Genomic DNA, 7,966 nt, shown 5'->3' on the forward strand with positions numbered 1-7,966 from the left:
ATATATAAATATATATATATATTTACTGACAAGCCAACATACTTTCTCATATTTTTCTCCTGCCTGACTACACATAATTTGTTTCTCCTGTAATTATACTTCATATTATTAGCTATATTTATCTTAAGTAAATCTTAAGTAAAACATAGTTTTAAACATTTAGGCACTAACATTGCAATTTAAACTCTTATTTTTGCTAGCTGGGAATAGGGGGAAAGAGTGGGAATAAAGTAGGGTGAGACCAATTCAAATGTAATACAATGAAACAACTCATATCTATAGGCAAAATAATGGTTTTTTTTCTGCTGGCGAGTCAGAACCCTCGTAGCTATCCCTCCAGCAAGTTTTCAGAGGCTATAAATCAGGTGGAAGGAGGTTGTCCATCTTTCTCCTGTGGAGCTGTTAATAAATTTGAATCATAATGCCTTTGGGTTGGCAGCACAGTTCCTTACCACTAGGCTATCAGTGACACCCCCTACCCCCGGGAGAAACAGACCATGATTATTTAATACCCCTCATTAATTTAGTAGAGTTTGAATATATGTATCAAAGTTAGTCTTTAAAATCCACTCTGTTGATTCCACTTCATGGTGACATTCTGTTGTGTTTCTGAAACTACTCATCTTTTATTTTTTAAATAATTATGATTTGAGTGAAAGTTTACTTTATAACACTACAATTCTCATGATGCAACCTTACTCTTTTCATTCCCTTCTTACAATTTTCATTTCCATTAATCTTTCTGTTCTACCCTTTCCTTCTTTGTAGGCTTTTTATCCTTGGGCAAATACTACATTTTTTATCTTGCATGGTTGATTATTCTAAGAAGTGAGTACTTCCCTTGTGTTACTGAGGCTATAAATATTTATAGGAAGAGAACACTCTTTTTCCATATAATGATGGATGGATTTGAAGCACTAGAGCTCTTAAAGTCATGTAAACTAGCCACACTATCCTCTAAATTACAGTTATTGTTGTTTTCATGTGCTGTCGAGTCAACTATGACTCATGGCAACCCTATGAACAATGTCTCTGAACCTTACATTATTCTGAGCCAACTTCATCATCTCTGATGCACCTTACCCTATTGTCACAGGCACTGCATCAAGCCATCTCACCTGGAGTCTTCCTCTCCTGCACTGACCCTCTACCCTTCCAAGTATGACGTCCTTCTCCAAGGACTGGTCCTTCTTGACAACATGCCAAAAGTATGTGAGATGGAGCTTAAAAGTCCTTGCTTCCAAGGAACAACCTGTTTCCACTCTTTCCAGGGAAGACCTGTTTGTTCTTTTTTTTTTTAATTTTAATGAAAGTTTACAGAGACTTAGGGTTTCCAGTCATTCATTGCAGTTTGTTCTTTTGACAGTTCATGGTATGTTCAATACTCTTGTCCAGGTCCATGACTAAAAGCATCAATTCTTCTGTCATCTTTAATCATTGTCTAGCTCTCAGGTACATAGCAAATAATTGCAAAGACCATGAACTAGATCAGGCACACATTAGTCTCTAGACTGACTTTGTCACTCTATAACACTCTGGAGGATTTCTTGACAGCACATTTTCCCAGTGCAACTTGTCTTTTTATTTCATGACTGCTGGTGCCATGGTGTTGACTGGAGATCTGAGCAAGATGAAATCTTTAACAACCTCAACTTTTCTCCACCTATCGTGACACTGCCTATTGGCCTGGTGGTAAGGATCTTTGTTTTCTTGATCTAGAGATAATGATCCATATTGAAGGCTGTAGTCCTTGACCTTCTGTAGCACATGCTTAAAGTCTTCCTAAGTTTCAGAGAGAAAAGTGGTGTCAGCTGCATAAAACAAGTTGTTGATGAGTGTTCCTCCAATCCTGATGCCTTATTCTTCCTCACAAAGTCCAACCTCCTGAATTATCTGTTCAACATATAGATTGAAAAGATATGGAGAAGGGATACATCCCTGACTCAGTGCTTTCTTGGTTTTGAGTCATGCATTCCTTTGCTCTATTTGGCCAACAACTCTAGTTTAGGCATAAGTTTCACATGAGCACAATCAAGCATTTTGGGATTCTCATTCTCAGTGTTAGCCATGATTTGTTGGTCTACATAATAACACATGAAGACAAATATATAAATTTATAGAGGTCTTAGGAAGTCTAATAATGAAGAATAGTCTTAGAAGTATTAGGATATAAATTCAGAGACATGCACTATACACTATACACTAAAGTCCTTAACGTCTAAGTACAAGAGTGTCTCCAAGACCAAAAGATACAGATTAGTTTTGTTTTCTTTTAAATTGATGTTGAAAGTAATACACAACAGAATATACATAAATGTAAATGTTCTACATGTACACTAGTTAGTGACCTTGATTATGGCCTTCAACTTAAGCAACCATATTTTCTATACTCTTCTAAATTGTTCTTGTCCTGTTAACATAAATTCACTGACATCAAAGTTTTTATCCGTACCTTCAAGAAGCTATTGTCCATTTGAACCAATACAGATAGTTCTTTAAGAGTACAAATATCAAGTCAGGCATTCTTTATTAGGTAAAGAGTATCTATAATCTTTAGCCATTGTCCAGGTCTCATATACATAAAAATAATTGTAAAGATCATGGTCTGTGTCAGGTGCACCTTAGTCTCTAGACTGACACTGTTGCTCTTCAGCACTCTGGATAGGTCCCTGAGACCAGATTTTCCCAGTGTAATTCTCTTGATTTCCTGATTGCTGGTGCCAAGAGTGTTGGTTGTGGAACTGAGCAGGCTGAAATTATTGACAGTCTCAGTCTCTTTTCCATCTATCATGGTGCTGCCATTGGTCTAGTGGTGAGAATTTTTGTTTTCGTGATGTTGACCTCTGTTCCATATTGAAGACTGCAGTTCTTAACCTTCTGCAACAAATGTTTCATTCAAGCCTTCTTCATTTTTGGCTAGGAAGATTGTATCATCTGCATAATGTAGGTTGTTGATGAGTCTTCCTCCAATCCTGATGCCAGATCCATCTGATATTGGCAATAAATAATGTCCCTCGTGCCACACCATCTTCTAAAATCAGCTTGTATTTCTAGTAATTCTCTGTTGATGTGCTGTTCTAGTCATTTTGGGGCAATTTTCAGCAAGATTTTGCTTGTGTGTGATAATAGTGATATAGTTGAAGAATTTCTACACTGTTGTATCATTTCTTTAAAAAAATGGAAATAAATATGGATCTAGTCAGTTAGCCAAGTAATTGTCCTCCAGATTTCTTGGCACAACCTGGTGACCATGTCCAGGGCTGCGTCTGTTTGTAGAAATATGTCACTTGGTATTCCATCAATTTCTGGGACCTGGGTTATTGGTTTGTTGTTGTTGTTTTTAATTGGTTTGCAAAGTTCATATATATATTGTGTTTCACACTATTCCTACTTCATATTGTGTTTCATAAAATAATTCTCATACATTACTTTTTATAAAATTAGTCACCATTAAGCTTTACCCACCATTTACCTGTCTTTTCACTCAGATATTTTCCATTTCTTCCCCCCCCCCTTTCCACACACCAAACTGTGCAACCCTGTGGTTTCACCTCTACCCATACCCACCCTTCACCTCCTAACCCTTCCTCTTGGGTTCCTATACATTCAACAATTTGGAAAAATAGTACATAACTTGGGACAGATCGGAGAGCATAATGCTAAGTGAACTAACTCCGTTTCATAAGGACAAATACTGCATAAGGCCTTTATTGTAAAAATAGAAGGATAACAGAGACCTTAATTTTGGCTCCTTCCTTCAGAGCAGCTTGAACTTCCTCCTTCATCACCATTGCCTCATGATGTTATATTATTTCATTAAATTTTTCTGTGTCAGGCAATTCATTTTGGAACAGTGAATCTGTACTCCTTTCATTTTCTTTTGATGCTTCCTGATCATTTAATATTCTGCCCATAGAAACTTGAAGTACTTAAAGTCAAGACTTAAATTTGTTCTTCAGTGCCTTCAGCTTAAGAAATGCCAAGCAAGTTCATCCCTTTTGGTTTTCAGACTCCAGATCTTTGCACATTTCATCGTGATACTTTGCTTTGTCTTCCCAAGCTGCTCTTTGACGTTTTCTGTTCAGCTTCTTAACGTCCTGATTTCTTCCCTTTGCTTTAGCATCTCACTCTTCTGGCACGCATTCAGTTTCTTCTTGTATCCATATTGGACTTATCTTTCTCCTCTTTCTTTGCAATGACCTTTTGCATTCTTCTTGGGTGATATTCTTGATATCCTCCCACAGCTCAGCTCATCTTAATTCATTAGTGTTCAAGGCCTCAAACTTGTTCTTAAGATGATTTTTTTAAAAACAAATCAGGTAGGATGGACTAAATGTCAAATTTTGGTTCTTGTGGATTTAATTATTTTAGCCTCAGTTGGAACTTGCATGTGAATAGATGATGGGCTGTTCCACAATCAGGACTTGGCCTACTTTTCACAGCTGATATTGAACTTCTCCAACAATTCTTTCAACAAATGTAATCAACTTGATTCCTGTGTGAGGATTCCTGTGTGATTCATCACTTGAGGTCCATGTGTAGAGTCACCATTTATGTTTCTTTTAAAAGATATTTGCACTGAATAAATCATTGATCATACAAGATTCTATTATTCTCTCTCTAGCCCAATTTCTGTGATCAAGCCCATATTTTCTGACCCCCATAAATCATTAACTCTAGTGAACTCAACAACAGTAGCAACATTAGCAGGTACAATATATTTCAAATCTTATGCTATGCATTAGGATAGCCTCATTATTATTATTAATGGCTCATGTTAGATCTGAGATAACCAAACCTTAGAGACATTAAGTTTTGCACAGTAACTTCATGTTACTGAAATGTGTATGAACACTTGTGATGTGGTAAACATATTGCCCTGGCTTCACAGTAGTTAATCTTTGTCATATATTTTTGCATATAGAATAATCTCAAACTGTGGCTGACTCTGAGAAGAATGGGAATCCCAGGACATTTAATCGTGCTAATGTGAAAGCTATACTTGGACCAAGAGGCAGTCGTCAGAACAGAGCAGGGAAACACTGCATGGTTCAAAATTGGGAAGGGTGTACGCCAGGGATGCATCCTATCTCCATACTTTTTCAACCTGTATGCAGAGCAGATTATCTGAGAGGCTGGGCTCTATGAGGAGAAGTGTGACATTAGGATTGGTGGACGATCTATCAACAATCTACGTTATGCAGATGACACAACCCTGCTCGCTGAAACTGAGGAGGACCTCATACACTTACTGCAGAGGGTCAAGGACTGCAGCCTTCAATATGGACTGAGGCTCAATGTCAAGAAGACAAAGATTCTCACCACTGGACCAATCAGTAGCATCATGATGGATGGTGAAGAGATTGAGATTGTTCACAGCTTCAGTTTGCTCAACGGTCAACACTCTTGGCACCAGTAGCCAGGAAATAAAAAAACATATTATTGCGATGGGAAAGTCTGTGGTTAGGGAGCTCTCTAAAATACTCAAGAGCAACGGTGTCTCTCTGGAGACTAAGGTGCGCCTGATATAGGCCATGGTTTTTGCAATCACTTGTTATGCATCAGAGAGTTGGACTATGACTAGGAAGGATAGAAGGAGAATTGACACCTTTGAGCTATGGTGCTGGAGAAGAGTATTGAATGTACCATGGACTGCCAAGAAAACAAACAGATTCATCCTAGAGAGGGTTAAACCAGGCTGCTCCTTGGAGGCAAGGATTCTGGGGCTTTGCCTGACATACTTTGGACATGTAAGGAGAGACAGGTCTTTAGAGAGGGACATCATGCTGGGTAGAGTAGAGGGACAGCGCAGGAGGGGAAGACCCTCTATGAGGTGGATTGATTCAGTGACTGGGGTAATCAGGATGGGTGTGTCAGAGGCAATGAGATTGGCACAGGATAGAGCAGGATTTAGGGCTGTTGTACATAGGGTTGCTATGAGTTGCAAATGACTCGACGGCACATAACAACAACAACAGCAACAAGGAACTAAAAGTAAAAAAATTCATATAGCATACTCACAATTTAATATTCAATAAGTAGTGAATGTCAACACAGGGATTTCCCTTCAAAGCCAAAATTTCTTTCTCTGTTCTCTAGAGTACCTGACATTCACTTTTATTTAAAGACAGATCAAAGAAAAAAGAAAGAATTAACAGAAGGTGCCAGTTCTGGAGACTGGTATTTTTGTTTAGATGAAAAAGGTTAGTTTCAAGGATTTGTAGGAAGACACCATAAAGAAACAAGGTAACAAGAAGTATGTTGTATGTATAAACTTTGTATAATGAAGATAAAATATGCAAATTTCTATCATTGTTAAGGTGTTATTTTATAGTACTCATCATTTATAACTGTGTGTCCATCTGCCTGTCTATATACATATATGTGTATGTATATATATGTACACAACACCATGTGTACACATATATGTATATATGTGTGTGTATATCTGGAGAATTATTGCTTTGATAAAAAATAAGAGATTCATTGATACTATTGTCTTGCTGCAGGAAATTTAAGTAGTTAATATATGACATCACTATTCATTTGTCATCTTCCTGTACTATGGCAGTTTGCATGTTGCTATGTTGCTGGAAGAATCATTAGCATCTCAGAAACCAGTGAGGTCTACCAGGGTGGACAGGTTTCAGTTAAGTTTATTGACTAATAAAGAGTAATAAGCAAGTCTTTGTGCTCTGGTTTTGAAAGTTAACTTCTGAAAACTCTATGTATCACAACTGTCTGATATAGTTCTGGAGAATGGGCCACCCAAGTAGAAAGGTACTCAAGATACATACAAAGTGGCCACAACCATGGACTTAACAGCACCAATGATTATTAAAATGGTACAGGAACAAATATTGGTGTTTTGCGTTCTCCAAAGGGATATAATGAGCCAAAGTCAACTAAATGCCAATGGCAGTTAATAATAGCAACACTATAAAACTGAAGAGTAAAACAACAGCAGTAGATCACAGTATCGTACCTGCAGGGTCAAAATATATTAATTTTTGAGACTTTTTTTGGTGATATATACCTTAAGTATTGTTATTAACATTGCTAATGTGGAATAATTTCTTCATGCATTAGAATAGATTTTAAGTTCATGCTATAATATCACTCTCCAAAGGTTTGTCAGCTAGAGTTTAATCAGAAATTAATCCCTACGATTACTCTGGGAATAAAGGATTTGTTGTTGTGTGCCATATAGTCAACTACCCCTCTTAGTGATAGCTCTAAACCCTGTTATCCTGGACCAATCTCACTTCTCTGGCAAATCTTTCCTCATTACCTTAGGGGTTGCACAAATGTAGCAGAGAATGGAAAATGATGCTCAGCAAATTGAAGAGACAATCATTAATGAGTCCAAGCTGAAGTCCTGGAGTGACTGTCGAAGTTGACAGGAATAGCTGCATATGACCATTAGGTGTCCAGAAAGAAGATGTCTAATGCTGCCATGTATGGTTGCCCTGGTCTCTGAGATACAGAAATTTAGATGAGAGATAAATGATAGGTAGATATAGATAGATGATAGATAGATAGATAGATAGATAGATAGATAGATAGATAGATAGATAGATAGATGAGAGAGATAGCTTCAGTACAGTGAAATGATAAATGTTAGCAGAAGGATGTGGCTTCTTCCACTGCATCTGAGCAAATGTTTTAGGTTATGTCTCCGAGATATATTGACTTGCTCTTTACTTTGTCTTCTTGGACTTCTGTGAGTATTTCTTCTTAGCAAACTAGCCAGGAGCCAGGCAGAAAAGGGGATTTTAGCAAACAAATTGCCAGTTCTGAAGGAAGGTGTAGTAGCACTGGGTTGACAACTCACTTCGATTATGATATACTTTCTCAAAAGGAAGAGAAAACATGAGGTTAAAACCATGATACCAAGAACTCCACATGGATGCATATGACCCATATAAGTGAGTGTCATAAGGAAAGAAAAAGAAAATTTGATGCA

The sequence above is a fragment of the Elephantulus edwardii genome, unplaced genomic scaffold (genome assembly GCF_000299155.1).
Source record: "Elephantulus edwardii isolate Elephantulus edwardi_28Jun2011 unplaced genomic scaffold, EleEdw1.0 scaffold00001, whole genome shotgun sequence".
Lineage (NCBI taxonomy): Eukaryota > Metazoa > Chordata > Mammalia > Macroscelidea > Macroscelididae > Elephantulus > Elephantulus edwardii.